This window comes from Bos javanicus, chromosome 1 (assembly GCF_032452875.1).
Source record: "Bos javanicus breed banteng chromosome 1, ARS-OSU_banteng_1.0, whole genome shotgun sequence".
Lineage (NCBI taxonomy): Eukaryota > Metazoa > Chordata > Mammalia > Artiodactyla > Bovidae > Bos > Bos javanicus.
In genome coordinates, this window is record NC_083868.1 from 104,891,208 (window position 1) to 104,915,162 (window position 23,955).

Here is a 23,955-nt window from a genome sequence, read left to right on the forward strand (position 1 = left end):
ACAGCCCACGACCTTAGCCTCAAAATCCCACTTCCTCTTGCCCTTGATAAAGAGCCAAACAATGGCTGCTGATCTGCAAAACTAATTTCTTCCTCTTCTGAGTACTATCTCTGACCAACCAGACTCAAAACTAGCCTAATCTTACCTGGCTTCCTTCTATTGAAGTCCTGTAAATTAGTCAGCCATACTTCCCCAAAGTAGACCCTCAGCCCTTTTGCCAGCTTCACGCCTGGCATTTTCAAATAAAGATGTATGTTAATGGTACTGTGTCTGATTTTCTTCCACAAAAAGAATCATTCATTTCAGAGCTAGAATAAACCTCAGATATGCGTGACTATGTACACTCAATTTATAAGTAAGTACATTGAGATATCTCTAAGAGGATGCAAACATTTCCCTTATTTTTCTCACTCTATGGCTATAAATCCCTAGATACTTAATATAAAGTGTATGTGTAAATTAGAAAATTTGACAAAAGTACACTTAGCTTTTGTTGTTCATAAAGAATCTCTTCTTAGTTTATAACTCCTCTTGATTATTTTTCTATGTAAGTTCAGCTGAAGGTTAGTTCTTTTAGCTCTGGGCCAACCATGTGAGTATAATTTGTTCTTTAAGGATACTGTGGCTTGGCTTTTCTAAGCCTCCTCATGAAGAGGATGAGCACTTTAGGTGAAAAATAAGGAGTTTTTGGTGTTCATCTTTCTAGAAGTATCTCTAGCAGCACTTAGAGCCAATCTGGAAACACATGACATTCATTTGCAAACAGATTTCTTAACTGACAAAGGAGAATCTCTGCCCTCTGAACTCAGGTGCTTTATTCACCTCCGTGTCAATAGTAGGGAGCTGATTATCAGGCTTTCTGCTAATTATTGGTTCCATTAGGTAGTTAGAATAGGGAAAAGGAGTCCAAAATGGTGGTGGCTAAAAGACAAGGAAGAGAAACGCCTGTGAAAATAGAACAAAGGAAGGTCAAAGAAAGGTCAGAGGACTGGAGTAAGGACTTCAGGTAGAACAGCACTCCTGGCTGAGCCCAATTTGCATAGCGTAGGCCCAGGGGTAAGAAAACATATAAAAGGAGGAGCCAAGCACTCTCGCTCTCTCCCTCCCCTGCATGCGTGTGCTTTTACTCTTTCTCTACCCTCCTCCCCTCCACCACAGCATGCATACGCTCTCTCTCTCTCTCTCCTGCGTGGGTACACACACTCTCTCTCTCTCTCTCCCCTGTGTGTGTACACTCTCTCTCTCTCTCTCTCTCCCCCCACCCTACCCATCCCCCCACCCCCAACTGCATGCTGGCACGCTCCTCCACTCTCTTCTCTTCTTCTAGGATGGATTCTCCTGCTATCTTCTAAATAAAATAGAACTGTAACACTGATTTATCTAAGAGGTATGACACAGTTTGTTCAAGACCTGAGAGCTGTGACGTGCCGAGGGCTTTAATGTCCGTCGCTCCAAATCATTGTTGTGAGGAGACAAAGAACCAAGGAGCATACACTCGCCTGATATCTGTGATGCTGTGACTCAGATTTAACCTGACTGAAACAACCTCAGCGCAGAAGAGGCCAAGCACAGCTGGAGCCTAACTCAGAGAAGCTCCCGCGGTAGAAGCGGAACGCGAAGAAAACCCAGCACTGGGGAAGGCCCATTGTGCTGCGAACTGGAACAGTGATAAAAGAACTCAGCAGAAAGCTCATGCGGCTCAGCCTCATATTCCAGAAGACCTCCGGTTAAGGTAGGAGATCCTCGCTCCTATGGCTGGAGGGACATGCCTAACAAAATCTTAATTCCTTTACAATCTCTGGTTTCTTGTTTCCTTGAAACTCCAGCACCACCACCACCACCACCACCACCACTGAGAACAGGCGGGTGGCAATGGGTGCAATTGAGGGACTCTGGAGAACTTACTCTTCAGTATGTCCCAAAGGCACTATCTGCTGGGCCCCAGTAGCAGTTACCCAAGCTGATGGGGGTTCTTCAGTCCTTACTCTTCTCTGTGCCAAGAATCAGGCCAATGAAAACTGTGAGCACAGGTGAGGAATTTAGCAGATCCTTGGCACGTTTTTCACACTGCTTTTTCCTCCTGTCCTTCAACTTTCTCCCAGGACTCGAGCCCAGCCAAAACTCAGAATGTCTGGCTTCAGGTACCTAATAAAGCTCAGGCCCTGAGGTCTCACTGCAAAAATTCATTGAGAGTCAAAGCTATAAGTAAGAGGTGGATTTGTTAGGATTCAGAGAAGCCCACTCTTGGGGGTGTGGGCCATTGCCAAAGGCAAGGGCTGGGGCCATGGAATACAGCCAGGTTAGGTTTTGTGAGTGCAATTGTGTGGTAGTTTGAGCATCCTTTGGCATTGCCTTTCTTTGGGATTGGAATAAAAACTGACCTTTTCCAGTCCTTTGGCCACTGCTGAGTTTTCCAAATTTGCTGGCATATTGAGTGTGCACTTTCGCAGCATCATCTTTCAGGATTTGAAATAGCTCAACTGCAATTCCATCACCTCCACTAGCTTTGTTCATAGTGATGCTTTCTAAGGCCCACTTGACTTCACATTCCAGGATGTCTGGCTCTAGGTCAGTGATCACACCATCATGATTATATTGGTCATGAAGATCTTTTTTTGTACAGTTCTTCTGTGTATTCTTGCCAGCTCTTAATATCTTCTGCTTCTGTTAGGTCCATACCATTTCTGTCCTTTATCGAGCCCATCTTTGCATGAAATGTTCCCTTGGTATCTCTAATTTTCTTGAAGAGATCTCTGCTGCTGCTGCTAAGTCGCTTCAGTCGTGTCCGACTCTGTGCGACCCCATAGACAGCAGCCCACCAGGCTTCCCCATCCTTGGGATTCTCCAGGCAAGAACACTGGAGTGGGTTGCCATTGCCTTCTCCAATGCATGAAAGTGAAAAAATAAAGTGAAGTCACTCAGTCGTGTCCAACTCCTAGCAACTCCATGGACTGCAGCCCACAAGGCCCCTCCATCCATGGGATTTTCCAGGCAAGAGTACTGGAGTGGGTTGCCATTGCCTTCTCCGCAAGAGACCTCTAGTCTTTCCCATTCTGTTGTTTTCCTCTATTTCTTTGCATTGATCGCTGAAGAAGACTTTCTTATCTCTTCTTGCTATTCTTTGGAACTCTGCATTCAGATGCTTATATCTTTCCTTTTCTCCTTGCTTTTCACTTCTCGTCTTTTCACAGCTATTGGTAAGGCCTCCCCAGACAGCCATTTTCCTTTTTTGCATTTCTTTTCCACGGGGATGGTCTTGATCCCTGTCTCCTGTACAATGTCATGAACCTCAGTCCACAGTTCATCAGGCACTCTATCTATCAGATCTAGGCCCTTAAATCTATTTCTCACTTCCACTGTATAATCATAAGGGATTTGATTTAGGTCATACCTGAATGGTCTGGTGGTTTTGCATATTTTCTTCAATTTCAGTCTGAATTTGGCAATAAGGAGCTCATGATCTGAGCCACAGTCAGCTCCTGGTCTTGTTTTTGTTGACTGTATAGAGCTTCTCCATCTTTGGCTGCAAAGAATAGAATCAATCTGATTTTGGTGTTGACCATCTGGTGATGTCCATGTGTAGAGTCTTCTCTTGTGTTGTTGGAAGAGGGTGTTTGTTATGACCAGTGCATTTTCTTGGCAAAACTCTGTTAGTCTTAGCCATGCTTCATTCCATATTCCAAGGCCAAATTTGCCTGTTACTCCAGGTGTTTCTTGACTTCCTACTTTTGCATTCCAGTCCCCTATAATGAAAAGGACATCTTTTTTGGTTGTTTGTTCTAAAAGGCCTTGTAGGTCTTCATAGAACCATTCAAATTCAGCTTCTTCAGTGTTACTAGTTGGGGCACAGACTTGGATTTCTGTGATATTGAATGGTCTGCCTTGGAAACGAACAGAGATCATTCTGTTGTTTTTGAGATTGCATCCAAGTACTGCATTTCAGACTCTTGTTGATCATCATGGCTACTCCATTTCTTCTGAGGGATTCCTGCCCACAGTAGTAGATAAAATGGTCGTCTGAGTTAAATTCACCCATTCCAGTCCATTTTAGTTTGCTGATTTCTAGAATGTCAACGTTTACTCTTGCCATCTCTTGTTTGACCACTTCCAATTTGCCTTGATTCATGGACCTGACATTCCAGGTTCCTATGCAATATTGCTCTTTACAGCATCGGACCTTGCTTTTATCACCAGTCACATCCACAGCTGGGTATTGTTTTTGCTTTGGCTCCATCCCTTCATTCTTTTTGGAGTTATTTCTCCACTGATCTCCAGTAGCATATTGGGCCCCTACTGACCTGGGGAGTTCCTCTTTCAGTATCCTATCATTTTGCCTTTTCACACTGTTCATGGGGTTCTCAAGGCAAGAATACTGAAGTGGTTTGCCATTCCCTTCTCCAGTGGACCACATTCTGTCAGACCTCTCCACCATGACCCGCCCGTCTTGGATGGCCCCACGGGCATGGCTTAGTTTCATTGAGTTAGACAAGGCTGTGGTCCTAGTGTGATTAGATTGACTAGTTTTCTGTGAGTATGGTTTCAGTGTGTATGCCCTCTGATGCCCTCTTGCAATACCTACCGTCTTATTTGGACTTCTCTTACCTTGGACGTGGGGTGTCTCTTCACAGCTGTTTCAGCAAAGCGCAGTAGCTGCTCCTTACGTTGGATGAGACGTATCTCCTCACCACCTCCCCTTCTGACCTTGAACGTGGAATAGCCCCTCTAGGCCCTCCAGTGCCTGCAAGCCACTGCTCCTTGGAGGTGGGGTTGCTTCTCCCGGCCGCTGTCCCTGACTTTGGACGTGGAATAGCTCCTCTCAGCTGCTCCTGTGCCATCTCAGCCTGGCAATCTTGGCCGCTGCTCCTGACCTCAGACGTGGGGTAACTCCTCTTGGCCGCCTCCTCTCAGGCATGGGGTCCTCTCGGTTTCTGCCCCTGACCTCGGACGTGGGGTAGCCGCCCACCCTAAATGCGCTGGTTGCAGCCTCCCACGCTAGGTTTTGTGAGCCTGGTGAATTCATATGTTAATGAGTGGGAATATCATCCCAGCCATTGGGGAACCACCCACTTCTCCCTCTTTTTACAGTGCCTTAGAGCTGTCCTGCCACCTTTGGGTGTGCCTATTGGCTTATAGATTGGGAATTAAGGTTTACTTGAATTTAACTTGTCACCTTGGACCCAATTGATTTTAATTGGTTTATATTATACCCTTGTGCTATGTCATTCTTTCAAAGGTTGTGCTTTCCTCAGCCCCATCTGGGCCCACAATGTTGCCTCTACAATCTTCTGGAGGGACAACCAGAAAATAGCTGGCCTTGGGAGGGAAATACTGTATAATATCCAACCCCTCTAGATATTCAGCCCTTCATCTTCCATGTTTCCTACCACACGTACAGCATCAGTGTCTCTCAGTGAATCTGCTAGGGTGGGCAACAGGCACACAATGCCTGCTAGAAGTCCATAAGTTGGCATCCCTTCAAAGGCAATTATATTTCCAGGGATAATGTTTGCCACTTTGGGAGTTAGCTTTGCAGGCCGTTTGGGCCCAAACCCCTACCACCCTTCTCCTAAAGTTACAAACATACCCCTGGATCAAATCTCCACTCCACTTTTATGGAACATTTGGTCTGTTGCCTCTAAACAAATTGCTTCTTAAGCCAATTACCAACTCCTACAATCAGGACCCTGCCCCCTTGTAGGCAATGCTGCTCCACTCAGCCTATTATTAAAATACTTTAATGCCCCTAACAGGGTCAGATAACCCACTCCTTTGTCACTACTTCTGTTATTACCTAAAGTGAGTCTATGACAATGAAATGCTTACCAGGGGAGACACCCTAACCTGCTTTTAAAGAGGACTAGGGGAAGAAATCAGTGACTTACAATCCCTTGGAGTAAGAGGACAAGGCTTATGACTGTTTCATTGTTTCCCAGTCTCAGGGCACAGGCTTGGATTGTTTTACATCATGATATCTATTCCCATCTGCGGTGAACAAACTAGCAATGAGTTATAACCCCTTAAACCTACCCAGCACTGGTCATGCTGGAGACCTTGGGGACACCCAAACTCCAGTCTGGGGGGTCCCAGGAGGTCATCACACCTTGACCTGCCTAGGGATCTGGTCCTCAAAATGTTGTCACACCTCAAACTGCTCAGGGGTCCACCAGTCTCAGGGGTCCCAGGAGGTCATCATGCATCTACCTGCCCAGGGACCCAATTCTCGGGAGGCATCATGCCTCGACCTGCCCGGGGATTCAATCTCTAGGAGGCTGTCACACCTCAGCCTGCCTGGGGATCTGCATCCGGACCTGGGGACGCCTGGCTCTCAGGTTGCAACCGTACTGGGTAGAATAAGCTTCAAAAAGATTCACCCCTAAGGAAGTCCACCCATGGAAAAAGAAGGAAGCCTATTACTTGTGGGACTGTATCCAGTCTCAGCAATAACTCAGGAGCCCAATTGAGAACCCATTGCTTTTCTGGAAAGGCTAAAAGAGGCCCTCTGAAAGTTTACCAATCTGGACTTACAACTCTTAAGAGGGACAGGTGATTTTAAAGGATAAATTCCTGTCCCAATGTGCATCAGATATTAGAATTAAGTTACAACAGCTACAGCAACAGGACCCTGCTACCTCTGTAGATGAGATGGTCCAGACAGCCACCAATACTTTTTATAACAGAGAATAGGAGAAGGAGGCCAATGCCCAGGATAGGGAGAGAAGGAAAGAGACAAGGCATGCTCAGATTCTGGCCGCCCTCCAGAGAAGACCTGTGGCAAACCCCGAGTCCTTGAAGGACAAGGTACGAGACAAATGTCTAATCTGTAGACAGGCATTGCGCCAAAGAGTGTCCAAACCATGACGCATCTCCTAAAATGGCTTGCGACAAATGCCATCAATTGGGGCGTTGGGCGGCACTCTGCCCTTGGGACCCAGGCTCTTGGGTCCTCAAGGTCAAGTGCCAAGCCTTCCCTCACGATGGTTCAGGAGGACTGAAGCGGCCCACTCCAGCCAGCCCGCCTGTCACAGATAACCATCATGGGGCTGGAGCCAAAGGTGCAACTGGATGTGGCAGGTAGGTCCGAGAATTTCTTGGTTGACACAGGGGCTACCTACTCTGTCTTGATCTCCTACTCTGGAGCCTTCGCCTCCCAAACCCTGTACCATTTTGGGTGCTACAGGAAAAGCAACTACTAAAGATTCACCCAAGCACTTCTTTGTTGCCAGGATGGACAAATATTTTCGCACCAGTTTCTGGTGGTCCCTGAGTGTCCTACTCCCTTATTGAGAAGAGATATACTCACTAAATTGGGGACCACCCTTGTGATGGGAAGTTTTTCAGCCCCTAGAGCTCTACAGCTCCTGGTTACTACTGAAGAACCCATTACACCTTCTTCAATAGAGAGGAACCAAAAACTATGGGAGGACAAAATTAACCCCCAGGTGTGGGACCAGGGAATTCCTGAACTAGCCCACCAAGCTGAACTGGTCATCATTGTCCTCTGAGATCCCACTCGGTTTCCTAACCGGGAACAATATCCCCTCAAAAGAGAGGCTTAGGAGGGACTATAGCCTTTAATAAATAAATTCCTTGCTTGTGGACTATTGGTCCCCACCAGTTCGCCATGTAACACCCCAATCCTCTCAGTAAAGAAAAAGGACAGAACCTCGTGAATGGTTCAAGATCTCTGGATCATAAATAAAGCTGTAGCCCCCCTCCATTCCACAGTACCCAATCCCTACATAATCTTGGGAGAAATACCACCCAGTGTCAAGTGGTTTACAGTCTTGGATCTCAAAGATGCATTTTTCTTTGCATACCACTGGCTAAAGAATCCCAATATCTTTTTGCCTTTGAGTGGGAGGCCCCAGGAGAAAAACACCAACAGATGACTTAGACAGTATTACTTCAGGGGTTCAGAGATAGCCCTCACCTGTTTGGACAGGCCCTTAGCCGGGATCTCCTAGATCTGGATCTGGGACCTAATGGGAAAATATTACAATACATAGATGACCTACTAATCTGCTCTCCAGATGGGAAAATGCCCAAAAACATGCAATTCAGGTTCTAAACGTTTTGGCAGAAAGGGGATACAAAGTCTCCCATGCTAAGGACAGATGGTCGAGACAAAAGTCACTTACCTGGGAGTTCAGATTACACAGGGGTCTAGGAGGCTGTCCTCTGATCGGGTACAGGGAATCCTCCAGTTGCCCTCCCCCATGACTCAAAAACAATTGCGAGTTTTCCTGGGGCTAACTGGGTATTGTAGAATCTGGATACCCAACTATGGTCTAATTGTCCAGCCCTTATATGAAAGCTTAAAGGGATGAAATGATTCAATCCCACTGATGTGGGGAACTCCTCAAAAGAAGGCAAAAGCTACATTAAAACAAGCCTTAACTCGGCACCTGCCTTGAGGTTGCCAAACTCAGAAAAAGCATTCCAACTTTATGTCCATGAAAGAGAGGGAGTAACCTTGGGAGTGTTAACTCAAAGGTTGGGATCTGAGCCCCAGCCTGTAGCTTACTTATCCAAGAGACTCGATCCAACCACTCGAGGCTGCCCCCAGGTCCGCCCCCCCCCCCCCCACCGCCTTCGAAATCTTGCAGCTATTGCAATCATGATAGAAAATGCTTTAAAGCTCTCCTTTGGAGGCAAACTAACTATTTTTACCACCCACCAAGTAAAACAACTTCTAAATTGGAGAGGCTATTTATGGATGTCTGATCAAAGAATCCTCAGATATCAAGTAATGCTGATGGAAAATCCAGGCCTCACTATATCCCCTTGTGAGGTTCTTAACCCAGCCACCCTGCCTACCCCTGAAGGCTCTCTCTCCTTTTGCTTTTGTCTAGAAACCTTGGGCCACTGGACAAAACCCCAAGAGGGATTGTCAGAAGATCCTCTGACCAATCCTGAGGAGATCTGGAACATTGATGGAAGCAGCTTTGTCTTAGATGGAAAAAGAAGAGCTGGATATGCAGTAGTCTCTGATTTTGAGGTCATAGAGGCTAAGCCTCTGCCACTAACTACTTCAGCCCAATTAGCTGAGCTCATATCCCTGATTCAAGATTTAGAGCTGGGAAAAGGAAAAAGAATAGCCATTTACACTGACTCCAAGTATGCCTTTCTGGTGCTACATGCACATGCTGCTATTTGGAAAGAAAGGGGCCACTTGACCACCCGAGGGTCCCCAATCAAATATGGTAATCAAATTCTTAGACTCTTGGAGGCTGTCCATCTGCCCACGGAGGTTTTAGTCTCCCACTGTAAAGGACATCAAAAAGGGAGCATGGAAGTGGCACGAGGGAACCAAGCAGCTGATCAGACATAAGAAAGCAGCATTACAGAACCATGACCTAATAGGGGTTGCCACCTTAGTTCCACAGACTAATTTGCCAGAAACTCCTTCATATACTGAAGGTGAGAAGCTAAGAGTGAGGGCTTTCAAGAAGATCATATGGGGTGGTTCCAAAAGAAGGGACTCCTTTTTCTGCCTGGGAATCTCCAGTGGAAGTTGGTTAACTCCTTACATGCCACCACTAATTTAGGGGGAAAAGCCCTCCAAAAATTACTAGAAAGGTCATTCAGAGGAACAGGTTTCCAAACAACTATAAGACAAGTAGTGTCCTCTTGTCCCACTTGCCAATTAAACAACCCCCAATGAGCTCGAAAACCCCAGCTGGCCCAGCCCGTCCAACGATGTGGGACCTATCCAGGAGAGGACTGGCAGATGGACTTCACCCAGATGCCAGTTTCTCAAGGATGTAAATACCTATTAGTCATGATAGATACATTCACAGGATAGATTGAAGGGTTTCCCACCCGGACTGAGAAGCCTAAGGAGGTGGTTAAAAAAAACTACTCCATGAAATCCAAAGTTTGGTCTGCCCAGGTCATTACAAAGTGACAATGGAACATCATTTACTTCTAAGGTCACCAAGAGGTCTCTAAAGCATTGGGCATTACTTATTATCTCCATTGTGCCTGGAGCCATCTTCAGGAAAAGTAGAAAGAGCCAACCAATTCTTAAAATCAGCGATAAAAAAGATAACCCAGGAGACCTCCATGGGATAGAAGGAGGCTTTACCAATAGGTCTCCTCCGCACCCATATTGTCCCTAAGGAACAGGTTGGTCTTAGCCCTTACGAGATGCTATATGGGAGACCTTTTGTTTATGTCAATGACTTATTCCTAGATCCAGAGGTTCAGACCCTCCAGTCTTATACCATGGCCATTGGGCAATTCCAACAGGATATACACTTGTGGGGTATGAACCAGGACCCAAAAGATTCTAAGGAGTCACCACTATATGCTCCAGGGACTCAAGGCCTAATTAAAGTCTGGAAAGATGGGTCCCCAAAGGCTCAACTCCAGCCCACATGGAAGGGGCCCTACCCTGTAATACTTTCTGCCCCCACAGCAGTCAAGGTACCAGGACATGACTCCTGGATTCACTACTCATGAGTCAAGCAGTGGAAGAAACACAAGAGGACACTCAATACACCTATCAACAAGCTACAATATGCAGTGCCAGTTCAACAAAGGTATAAAACTACAGCTGACCACGGAAAATATCACTCACCCTTACATGGACACCACTATAAGGACTCTGAGGCTTGAGACTAGCAAGAAGGGGAGGCCCAATACCCTTCGCCAACCCAGTTCAGCAGGAAGTAGCCAGAAAGACCTCAACACCCCTATTCCCAAATAATTGGGCCTCCCATCTCTTGAGAGGGGAACCATTCTCAAAGAAAAGATGAGAGTGAAGGAGTGCATCAGCACGGGCGGGGGGGGGGGGTGGGGACGGGCGGGGGGTGGGGTAAAGAGAGAGAGAGAGAAAGAGCGTATGCACGTGGGAGAGAGAGAGATCGAGAGAGCACTTGGTTCCACGTTTTACATGTTTTATTCCCCCTGGGCCTGCCCTATGCAAATTGGGCTCAGCCAGGAGTGCTGTTTTACCTGAAGTCCTCACTCTGGTCCTCGGACCTTTCTTTGACCTTCCTTTGTTCTATTTTCATGGGCTTTTCTCTTCCTTGTCTTTTAGCCACTACCATTTTGGACTCCTTTTTCCTATTCTAACTACTTAACAGTTCCAAGATAACCAGGGTCCCAGAAAGTATCCCCAAATCACAGAGAATGTGTAGTAACTTGAGTGGCTTTACCTACCCTCTGTTCCTGGAGCACCTAGGCTCTTGATTACCAATGGCAGAGATGCAAGAGACATAGGTTCAGTCCCTGGATTGGGAAGACCCCCTGGCATAGGAAATGCCAATTCACTCTAGTATTCTTATCTGGAAAATTCCATGGACAGAGGAGCCTGGCGGGCTACAGTCCATGGTGTAAAAGAGTTGGATATGACTTAGCAACTGAGCACACATACACATATCTACCCTATGATAAACCACTCCCTGCCCAATGCCACATTCTACCCATCAGAGTATTTCTGAGATTACTCTTTATCAGTCAGTTGCCAGACACTAAATCCATTAGATCTTAGCCATGATCCAAAATACAAACTTCCCCAGTCATTTATCTTCTCCTGAAAGTTTATCTTCAAATAATCTATAGTTTCTTCTCCCCAACCTAATCTCATTTCTTCTAAATCTTTAATGTGCTCCCTAAAATGTTTGTCTCCTTGTAAGAAAAATGCTTTTTATTTGTTTTTTATAATTAAAAATATAAAATCCTGCCTTGACTATTTAACTGAGAATACCCCTTCACCTTCTTGCTGTAACTGGATCCTGGTCCCTGCCTAGGGCCACTGATTTTCCCAGGGCTTCCCAGAGTGGAGACATTCATACCACTTGACTCAGATTTCAAAGAAAGGGTCAGTGTTCTACTTTTCCTGAGTGCTTTTTCCAGACTCTTCCGACATAACACTTATATTAAAATCTTCCTCCACTGACAATGAGGACAGCCTGAACTCCACTTCCTCACTGTCACTAGTGACCTCTTAATCATTCCTTCTCTTTCAGAGAACTTTCAGCTCTAGCTCGTGACATTTCTACTACAGCTCTATTACTCATTCAGAGATGACTCAAACAATGGCCTACTTCCTTAGCTTCTTAAATTTCTCAATTTATGACCCTGTGATTTCCTCTGTTCCCTTTTATCCACCCAATCTCTTGATCACACTAAAGCACTTCAGCTAAGTCTAAATTATTCCATTTCTGAAAAGTTATATTAAGAACTACCTATTTTCAAAAATTGTCTGCTGTTTATTTTTTGGTCACTCTTATAGTCACCCCAAAAGACCTGCTCTTCAACCTCACAGGGATCCCAGGTTTTCAGTTCCTCCATGTTCTCTTAGACTCTCAGAATCTTCCAAACTCCATCTAGTCTAATCAATTTCATGGTATGTTATTTCAAGCCAGCTGTTCCTTTCTTTGACACAGCTACCCAGTAAAATCCAGTTTTTAATTACTCATTTAAAACTGAAAAATGATCATTCTTTTGACCTATGCTTGGGTTGTGCAGCAATTATTATAAGGAAAAATAATTGCAGTGCTACAGATCAACATCCTGTAAGGTCATTGACAAGTTTAGCCAAATTCTTTAAACCAGGATAAAGAAACTCAGGATGCACAACTGCATTTCTGAGTGTAAGAAGCAAGACTTTCCAAGGAATAGTAATGACAAAAAAAAATCAAAAATTTAAACAAAGAACTGGTTTTAAGGTAAGTCTTCAAACTTCATATAGTTTAACTTTGATCTTTTTGAGAAGTCTTCTGTTTTCTTAATAGCCTTTCATCTCACTTACAAAAGAAATGTCTATCACTCAATGAATTCGATCATACCATTCTCTTTCCATGAGAATATTTTCCAGGCTCTGAAAAAAGGGGAACTCTCTTTAATGACTGACCACAATGCTATAAACATTTTCTATGTTCTTTCTTGTCTTCAGTAACTTTTCTTATGGTTTAACATGCAAAAGGGGCATTTTGGTCTGCTTTGGTAAGTTTGGAGTACATATATATGATAGTGGGTGGTGTAATACAATTTTTATTTTAAAATATTTCCTTTTCCTTCTTCAGACACTTTTCAATAAATACTATAAGGAAGTATTTATTGGCCCTGTCTTCCTCCAGACAATTTTTAATAAGTATTCTTGAGGGAGAATTCCTATAAATGTAACGAGAGTATCGATGAGAAACTCTGAATGCTAAAAATGTTTGTCCCCAATCCCTATATTTTAATACAATAAATTATTTTCAGATATTCTTAATTCTCACTTCTAAAACAACTCAATATCTAGAAGGAAACAACATCTAAACAGCCTAAGTATGGATTGGTGATGTAGATTCTTTAACAGTAACTGTTACCAAAAGAATATGTTTCCAAAAATACTGAATTTTTCAAAACACATTAAACCTTAAGGAAAAAATTACTATACAACTTTTTGCATATTAAATGTAGCTGAGACTTATTTTATCAAATCATATTATATGGAATAAATATTCCAATTATAGCCAATCCTCATCCTACTTCAACTAGTGAAATGGTTTTTACCTTCAGCAACAAATGTATAAATATGTGTGTGTATGTACACTAACTGCTGAACTAATTTATTTTTAGTTATATACACTGCTCACATATTAAAAAGGCTTGAAAATGAAGTCCCATGAAATTGTTATTTTGACTTTTTATATTTATAATTTAGTCTTGATTAATTATTCTCAAGAACTAAAAATCAAATATAGATAGGTATGTGTGCATATACATACACACACAACATCACACATACATCTTTGCCAAAAGAATCCTATGACCTTTTTGTTAATCTTTATTTGTATATTTGTAATTTTTACTATATTATGTTATGTTACATTGTTATTTTACTGAAGCAAACGAATGAGAAGTAACACTTATACTGATACCTAACTTGTCATCAAATCTCAGTTAAAATAACTAATTTAATTAAACATTTGAATTGATTGGTTTTAGTTTTATATTTTGCAAGATAGTCTATAATGTATTCATTATTGTTTTTTATACTAATCCTAAGAATGTTTATTAATATATCTACTTCAATTGAAAGTACAATTTCCAGAAATTGAGAAAGGATTTGTTAGTCAGAACATAAGCAAAATTTGTCAACTACTATTCCATAATACACAGACATCAGAGGAAAAATCTCTGAGATTCTTTCTATGCAAAGTACTTGGAGGAGTGTAAACCTATTTTTATTTAGCTATCCAAGCTACTTATATAACCAATTAACTGAACTCAGGCTTTCCACTTGGTACTGAATCACGTGTTGAGAATTAACATGTCAGTGAATCTCTAAAACGTGTTAGAGAATAAGATTCCTCCAACAAGTTTCCTAGAAGAGAAGAAAAACAGAACTGGAAAAAAGAGTTAAATTCTAATGAAGTTAAAATAAATCAGATAGGGACTATGGTAATTCAGGAAACAGCTGCAAGTTTATTTATGTAATGTATTGATTTGTAAGCTATTCAATTTTCTCTAATCATTTTTGTTACAATAATTTATATATTATTTTAGAAAGTTTTTATGTTTTGGACTATATTAAGGAAAAACAAGAAAAAAGATTTGATTATATTTAACAAATGGGGCATAGGCCTGGTCATGGTGCCAAGCCAAACAGGATGAAAACCAGATTTTGATTTTTTGGACTGTCAACTCCAGAGATTCTTTCAATGAAACTTTTTCCAGGGAGTAAGTTGAATGCATATTGTGATTTGGTTTGGAAAAAATGGAGACATTTCTTTTTAGTTTCCATTTGATGGATAAGACATTTAAGGTATAAAATCCATAACCAGTGTTAAATATTTAGTAATTGTATTGAGTTTAAATAGTGCTCCCTCCAAAAACAATAATCCATGTACACATGGAACCAATGAATATGGTCTTATTTTTAAAAAGACTTCTCAGATATGATCAAATTAAGATGAGGCTATATTGAATAAGAGCATTGTGTGTATATGTGTTCAGTTGCTCAGTCATGTTCAATTCTTTTGTGATCCCATGGACTGTAGCCTGCCAGGCTTATTTGTCCCTGGGATTTCCCAGGTGAGAATATTGGACAGGGTTTTCACTTCCTCTTCCAGGAGAATTTTCCCAACCCAGGGATCAAATCCCCATCTCTCATGTTGGCAGGCAGATCCTTTACCACTGCGGTTGCCTAATTCAATAATTGCTATTCCTATAAGAAAAAGGAAATTTTGAAACAGACATACACAGAGTGAAGGTGATGTGAAGATGTACAGGGAGACCATGAAGTGAAGATGAAGGCAGAGACTACAATGATACATCTACCAGTGAAGAAACTTGGACAGCTGCTCTCAACCATCACAATCTAGGAAGTATCCTTCCCTAGAACTTTCAGAGACAGTGTGTCCCTGCCTTTACTTTCATTGCAAATGACCAGCCTCCAGAAATGGGGGCCAAGAAATTCCTCTATTTTTAAGCTATCCAGTTTGTAGTTCTTTGCTACAGCAACCTTAGGAAACTAATACAATAACCAGATATGTGTATTCTCAGTTTCTCAGTTGTGTCTGACTCTTTGTGGTTCCATGGACTGTAGTCTGCCAGTTCCTCTGTCCATGGGATTTCCCAGGCAAGAATACTGAAGCAGTTTGCCATTTCCTGCTTCAGGGGATCCTCCTGGCCCAGGGATCAAACCTGTGTCTCCTGCACTGGCAGGTGGACTCTGCCACTAGCGCTACCCAGAAACCAAATACACAGTCATGTCTTTTGGTAAATACAAGGATTTGGTCTCCAACGTCCCTTTACACACCAAAATTAGTGGATGCTCAAGTCCTTTCTATTAAATAATGTATCTTGTTTACTTAAAATACCTAACATAATGTAAAAGCTATGTAAATAGTTGCCTTTGTGCAGCAAGGCAAATTCAAGGTTAGCTTTTGGGAAATTCCTGGATTTTTTTTCTGAATATTTTTGACTGAAGGTTGGTTGAGTCTTGCAGATGTGGATGCTATAGATACAGAAGGCCAACTCAATACATTTACATTCATGATTTTTCCAATGGAATATGTTACTTCCTAAATTTTGGACTTTTGAAAAATATCATAATTTAATATGGTGCTCTCCTTATCTTTAATAACTTTATAAAAATAATAGACTTCAGTTGGAAAGCAAGTTTGCAACACATCTCAGGTGGTATTGAAGGCAGGAGGACAAGGGGACAACAGAGGATGAGATGGTTGCATGGCATCACCGACTCCATGGACATGAGTTTGAGCAAGCACCTGGAGTTGATGGTGCACAGGAAGGCTTGGCGTGCTGCAGTGCATGTGGTTGCAAAGAGTCCAACACAACTGAGGGACTGAACTGAAATGATTGAACTACGTACTCAGGTGGTATAATCTGAAGTGTTAGCCTGTTGAGCATAGGGCAAGAAAAGGAGAACAGAGATTATGCATCTGAGGACCAAGGGACAAGGCCATAATAACACAGAATCTGTTTAATAGTGTCAGCATAGAAGTTGAGCTCAATGCAAGTTAGTTACACTTTCCTCTTCTTTTCCATAAATGGCAGACCATTTTTATAAATAGATGAACCATATATAATAGTTTGATAAACTTTAGCTGTATTTTCCAGATAAAGTTAAGCCTTTTAAAGCTTTGTAGTAACACATTGCATTCACAGCATGTAAATTAATATCAATTATGTCTTCATTCTTTTTCACTTAATTCGTTTTAAAAGTCAACTATTGGCTTTTAAGGTCATGCATTTAATACTATAATTTAAGTATTTCATGGGGTTTACTTGTTTTCAATTTCAAAACATTTTAGCTATTAGAAAAAAAAAGCATACAATTATAGATTTCAATGTGTTTTAACCAAAGCCTCATGAACCAAACATATTGAAAGATGAGAATCTCCTTATATAATTTCTGGATTAGTTATGATACAAGTGGGAAAATAAAACGAACATAACAAGCACAAATAAGAAAAATGAAGACTGATCATTATTAGAGAGGGGTACACATCCAGTTGAAAGGGGCCTCACAACTCATTTCCAGCTGAATGTGGCCCTATTAGAATATGATTCCAGGTATTCATAAGTTCTAATCATTTTTTTCAAGTAATCACTAGAATTCAAATATTTATGTAAATGTAACCAGTTTTATCATATTATAAAATAACAAATGCTTAGTCTCAGAAATTTCAAAATGCAGGAACTGTGACTTTTTTTGCATATGAATTTTAAATGTGACTTGAGAGAAGACTCATATCATATATATATATATGTGTGTGTGTGTGTGTGTGTGTGTGTGTATCTTTGTTACAAAACAAGTCCTTTATGTCCTGTGATGTATTGCACCAAAGTTAAAACTAAAAATTTCAATTCATTTGGACCTGTATTTTTGATTGACTTCTCTTTTTTGATACAAGATAAAATTTTCAAGTTCAAAATTTAGATAATCATACATATATTGGAAGATTATGAAATATTATGAAGAGTATTAAAGAAGACTTCTTGTACTAGTAACATTTCACTACCTTATCACTTAGTATCAATCTTACAATCTAGACTTGTGAACCAAAAGAAAGCACTTAGCATGTTTAAAATTTTCCTCTATGTCTGACTCATACATACTGAAGGAAACACGCTAAGACAGGATGTGTTCCTTTACTTGTGCTGGAGCCACATGTACAGTGAGATGGACTATGGTATAATTTGATATGATTTCATCAGTGCTGTCACTGGATTTGTTCTTTGGTTGGAAATAGAACATGAAGTGTACTTTCAATATTGTCATCCTTGATGGTACCACTGGATAGAATGATCTACCTAGAAAGTGTTCAAAATGCTTACCAGTAGTATTATAAAACTCTACAGGTGATCGGAACACTAGTCCACATTTCTGCTTATATTGTGGTTACTCAATGCTTTAGTTGTGACTAACACCTCTTTGTCAGTTATTACTATGTAATAACTTGCCCCTCAGTCACCTCTATTGTATTAAAACAGGACACATATCCCAAGGGAGATTCTTTCCAAACAAAACACTGAGGGAAAAAAATAATACTATGTTTTTGTTGCTTTCATTTGAAAGTTATTTTTCCTCATTTTGTAGTGGAAAGTGGTGTTACACTTCCTGTTACTCACTTAGAAAATGTATTTCTCCACTTTGTTTTGGCTATGAATAATTTGGCCAACTGTTCTGTCTGGATCAGGTAAGAATTCCCCCAAAATACTAGTCCGCTTAGCTAAAAATCTTCTCAATTAACACGTGAATACTGATAACAGACATGAGACTCAATAGGCCGAAAACCAACTGGACCACATTATACAGCCAAAAACCAACTGGACACTCAGTCATGTCCAACTCTTTGTGACCTCATGGACTGTAGCCCATTGGGCTCCTCTCTCTTTGGGATTCTCCAGGTAAGAATACTGGAGTGGGTTGCCATTCCCTTCTCCAGGGGATCTTCCCAATCCAGAGATCGAACTTGAGTCTCCTGCATTGTAGACAGATTGTTTACTGCCTGAGCCAGGGGAGCTCTCATATTATACAGAGAAACTTTCAAATATTTTATGATAACAATAAAAATTGAGATACTGTCTCTATTTTGGGTAGAGATAGCATAGATGATGAACACAGTACTAAATTAAGAGCCTAAGAGGCTGATTCAAGTTCAGAGAATATCACTAAAGACTGTTTTGACTTTGGGCTTAACTACTCTGAGACTTCACTGTTAAATTCTCTATGTTATAAAATTAAATCTGTACTGCTTAGACCACAGGCTTGTGGAAAAATATGTGCAAGTAAGACAAAAGAGGTGAAGAAATTTTATAACAATAAGATGCTATCTAAACACAGTGAATCACTACTATTGAACAGTAGTCTTATTTCTCCTCATCCAAGCTCTCCTAATTGTGGCTCTTCTGGATACAATTATGTTTCTAGAGGTCTCATTTCACATATAGAGGCTGAATTCTCAAGAACTGAACCTGAACTTAGAAGCCAACAATAAACTATAAAGCAGAGGTTGAAGATACCTTGAAATCTGTATTTTGGGCAAAGACAGACACTGAAGAAGTAGCTGATTCATATTAAGCAGAACTAGAAACCAGAACTTCTATAAGAAGCGTGAAGGATGAGTACAACATCTTCAGAAGTCAGAATTTCAGGATTTTCTAAAACCTATGATTTTAGCAGGAGGAAATATTTGTGGGATACTTTCAGTGGGGACATTGAGAAGCTGGGAACAACTGGACATACTCCAGTGTAAGATAAGAATAAGATTCTGGACAGAATTTGGCTTTCATGTCCCAACTTAACTTCTACAACATTCCAACATAATGAATTTAGGTCTACCGTTGATTGGTCCATTTAGAAACAAGTATAACTTTTGTTAGCCGGTATCAATTTTCATCTAATAAACTGCCATTTGGATTTATGATTCTGTCAATTCTAACCAATGATAAATGAGAGGAAAGCATCAGAAGCAGAGTTAATATTTTAAAGTCTTTATATTAATTTGTAATGTAATGGTATTGAAATAAAACACTGTGGTCCTTGTTATTTATTATTTTTCAATTCCATCTTCCACTTAACTGCACCCTAAAGTGAGCTGTGTGCACAGATAGAAAATAGAGTCTTAAATATATATATGTAAGAGGTCTTAAAATATTATTCATGTTTATTTAAATAAATGTTTTGTTAAATGAAACAAAAGAAAAACAATAGAATGTTTTGACCCATTCAGGCCATAATGTTGAATTTACTTAAAAATATAGTTTTAAACAGAATGGTTACTTTTTGAAATAATTGACATAACTTCTAAAAATTATGAAGCATTAAAAATAAATGCATATTTATACTAAAGAAATCGCAAGGAAAAAAAAAAAAAGACAATTTGTTGCAGCCATAGGTTATACTGAAATTATTCTCAGTCCAAATTCTGCTAGGCTTTCAAGTTTCTTTCTTAGGGAGATTACATTCTTAAATTTCTTTTTTCATAAATGTTGATATACCATGGAGAACTTTGATTCTCATAGATTAAGATTTGGATTTTTTACACACAGTTATCCATTTGCCGGAGAAGGCAATGGCACCCTACTCCAGTACTCTTGCCTGGCAAATCCCATGGAAGGAGGAGCCTGGTAGGCTGCAGTCCATGGGGTCGCTAAGAGTGGGACACGACTGAGTGACTTCACTTTCACTTTACACTTTCATGCACTGGAGAAGAAAATGGCAATCCACTCCAGTGTTCTTGCCTGGAGAATCCCAGGGACAGCGGAGCCTGGTGGGCTGCCGTCTATGGGGTTGCAAAGAGTCGGACACGACTGAAGCGACTTAGCATCCATTTGCCACTACATCACAAATTGAACAATTTATCTTTTTCACAAGATGAATTGTTTATTCTACTTTCATTACAAGATATATAGTCCCTAAATATAGTAAATCTATTTTTACTTCATCCTTCCTACTTATTATTCTTACATTAGAGAAGGAAATGGCAACCCACTCCAGTAATCTTGCCTAGAGAATTACGTGGACAGAGGAGCCTGGTGGGCTGCTGTCCATGGGGTCGCACATGCATTGGAGAAGGAAACGGCAACCCACTCCAGTGTTCTTGCCTTGAGAATCCCAGGGACAGAGGGGCCTTGTGGGCTGCCGTCTTTGGATTGCACAGAGTCGGACAGGACTGAAGCGACTTAGCAGCAGCAGCAACAGTACTATAATTTTGAAAACTACCATAGAGCTCATCTGGCATCTAGACCAAAGCTATCCAACAGAAATAATATCTGACCTACATATGTACTTTTAAATGTTCTAATAGCCTCATAAAAAAGGGTTAAAAGGAGCTCAGTTCAGTTCAGTTCAGTCGCTCAGTCGTGTCCGACTCTTTGTGACCCCATGAATCACAGCATGCCAGGCCTCTCTGTCCATCACCAACTGCCGGAGTTCACTCAAACTCATGTCCATCGAGTCGATGATGCCCTCCAGCCATCTCATCCTCTATCGTCCCCTTCTCCTCCTGCCCCCAATCCCTCCCAGCATCAGGGTCTTTTCCAATGATTCAACTCTTCGCATGAGGTGGCCAAAGGACTGGAGTTTCAGCTTTAGCATCAGTCCTTCAAATGAACACTCAGGACTGATCTCCCTTAGGATGGACTGGTTGGACCTCCTTGCAGTCCAAGGGACTTTCAAGAGTCTTCTCCAACACCACAGTTCAAAAGCATCAATTATTGGGAGCTCAGCTTTCTTCACAGTCCAACTCTCACATCCATACACGACCACTGGAAAAACCATAGCCTTGACTAGACGGACCTTTGTTGGCAAAGTAATATCTCTTCTTTTTAATATGCTATCTAGGTTGGTCATAACTCACCTTCCAAGGAGTAAGCATTTTTTAAAAGGAGCTAGTGACATTAATTTTGGTTATATATTTCATTTAACTCAGTATATTCAAAATGTTTTCGCCTGTAATTAATTACATTTCAAAATGTAATCAAATACAAAAATAATCATTAGTGAAATAAATATTCAAGATCTAGCATGTATTTTACACTTAAAACAGATCTTAATTCAGAGGAGCCCCCATTCTAGTGTTCGAGAGCCATATGTGACTAGTGGCTACTTTTCTGGACAGTGCAAATATAGACAAGTAAATCCAAAAGAAGAACCAGTAACAGTCTTGAAATAAGATTATCTTTCTGAAAGATATTATAAAGAGCCATGCAATAGAAGCATTTATGAGATTTTTGGTATCAGAACGGCATTCAAGACTTATTTGGGGAAATAACTTTGAATAGAGTCAAATATATAACCCTACTAGCTAACAACTCAATCATCTCCTAATATAGCTACTTTTATTTTTTTAAGCTTAATTCTTCTCAAATCAAGCCCAAAAGCATGTAACAAATTTCACAGTTATCTCAATTTGTAATTATCTAGAAAGTTTTATAAATATTGTTTAATAAAAAGGTAAATTGCAATTCTATATTCACTAGAGTGTCAGCCTTGAAATGTATTTTACTCATTATAGATTTTATTCATCATCATAGGAATCTTTGGCAGATTGATGTGATTAATTTTTTTCCTAAACGATTTCCTCCTTGTCTGCCATGTCAGTCATTCCCACAAGCCTCCTACCCCCAATCCTTACCCAAATCAATTCAGTCTGCACAGGGAGTAATCCTTCTAAAATGTAGTCTCACCAAGTTACTCTTCTGCTTAAAATCCTCCAAAGAAATCTTGCTCACTCATGGTCAAAAATACCCTTTCTGTGGTCTACATGAGCCAACAGAGATGACCCCATTCTTAGACCTTATCTTCTATCATTCCCTTGACCTCTTGTCACTCTGTTGGGACACACTGGCATTATCACTGTTTCTGAAACAGCTCTTCATGTCTCCTTCTAGGTAAATGTGCTACCATAGATAATTACATGACTGTCCCTCAACTCCTTCAGGTCTTTTCTTTCTGACCATATTATGGAAAATTGCAGTGTCATCTCCCATCACCACTCATCCTTATTCTCTATTTTATTTTTCCTCATATACTTATTTTGTAGCCACACATTCCGGGAAACAAACTCACTCAGAAGGACAATGCGGATGGTGGAGTGCAGTTTATTACACCAGCGGGCCCAAGGCAGAGTCTGTTCTTAGCCAAGGACCCCAACCAGGTTTTGTGAAAACCTTATATAGCCTAAATGTGCGTGTCCAAACCTGCCTCCCCAAATTCCCTGAAACTAGTCTTAACAAAGGAAAAGAAAGATATAATCAAAGTTAACCCATGATTCACATGCCTTAATCCTAGGTATTTAACAGTGGACAATTATCAATAGGCCTGTGGTCATACCCCAATAAGCATAATACAATTTATGAGTATATTCAGTTACACAGATAATTAGGGTATTCTTTTAGGCGACAGAGTCTAGATATGAGCCTTGGGGCTCTTCCATCCGGGGGGTCTACTTTTCCAGTTGGTATGTCATTTCTGTAAATACTGGGCATATACCTCAAAGTCCACAGTCTGGCCCAAGATGGAGTCCTGCTTTCAAGATGGAGCCTGTTCTGTTTCCTCCTTCACCTATCACTATCTAAAATAGTCTATTTTTAATATTATTAAATTGGTTGATGTTTCTTCTTTTCTAGAATGTCAGCTCCAGAAGGACACAGGTCATATCCTATGTGATTTTCTACTATATCCCCAGTACCTATACTGGTTCCTGCAACATAGTTCATGAAGTTAGTATTTGTTGAATTGATATCTTTACATTTGTGAATTACAATAAATCTTTAAAATAATATGGTATAAAATGTACAAACGTATTTTTTAAATTTTCCCACTATAATCTAATTATTTTGATGGTCTAAATGATAAAAAGAATAAATTTTATATATTATTTAGAGACACAATTTCCAGAAAACAATCAATTAAACAAAATTGTGCATGAGAAATGCAGTTTCTTAATCCTTTTAGCACTTTATTGGTGAGTGACAGTGTAGAATTTGAAAAAAATAAAATGAGTATACTGTGCATGTCCACAGCTTTAATGGAGAGTTTTAAAAAATCAAACAGATTAAAAATAAATTCAAACTGACCTTAAAGATTTCTGAATTTAAATGTCATGTTTTCTTCCATATTACTATAAAGCTAATGTCAAACAAAAAAGAAAACTCTATTTAACCTTCTTGAAATTCTCAAAGATTTTTTCCTTTCTTTTTTAACAAGCAAATGTTTATATTTTTGACAGTTAATCTAAACCATTACTGTCACACTGTCTTTCAAAGAACCTCTGAAGTTTTAGAGAAATGTGAATTTCTACTGCCTAATTGTTAAGACTCATTACTCTGTAGTTGTTTCAATAGATAATATAATAGAGCATATAACTTTGAGGACTGAAAAAATTAAAAATATATATAAGACAATACTGTATAAAATTTAAAGCTGTGTTCACAAAAGGACTGAATTAAATGTATTCTTAATAATCTGATGGATTAAAT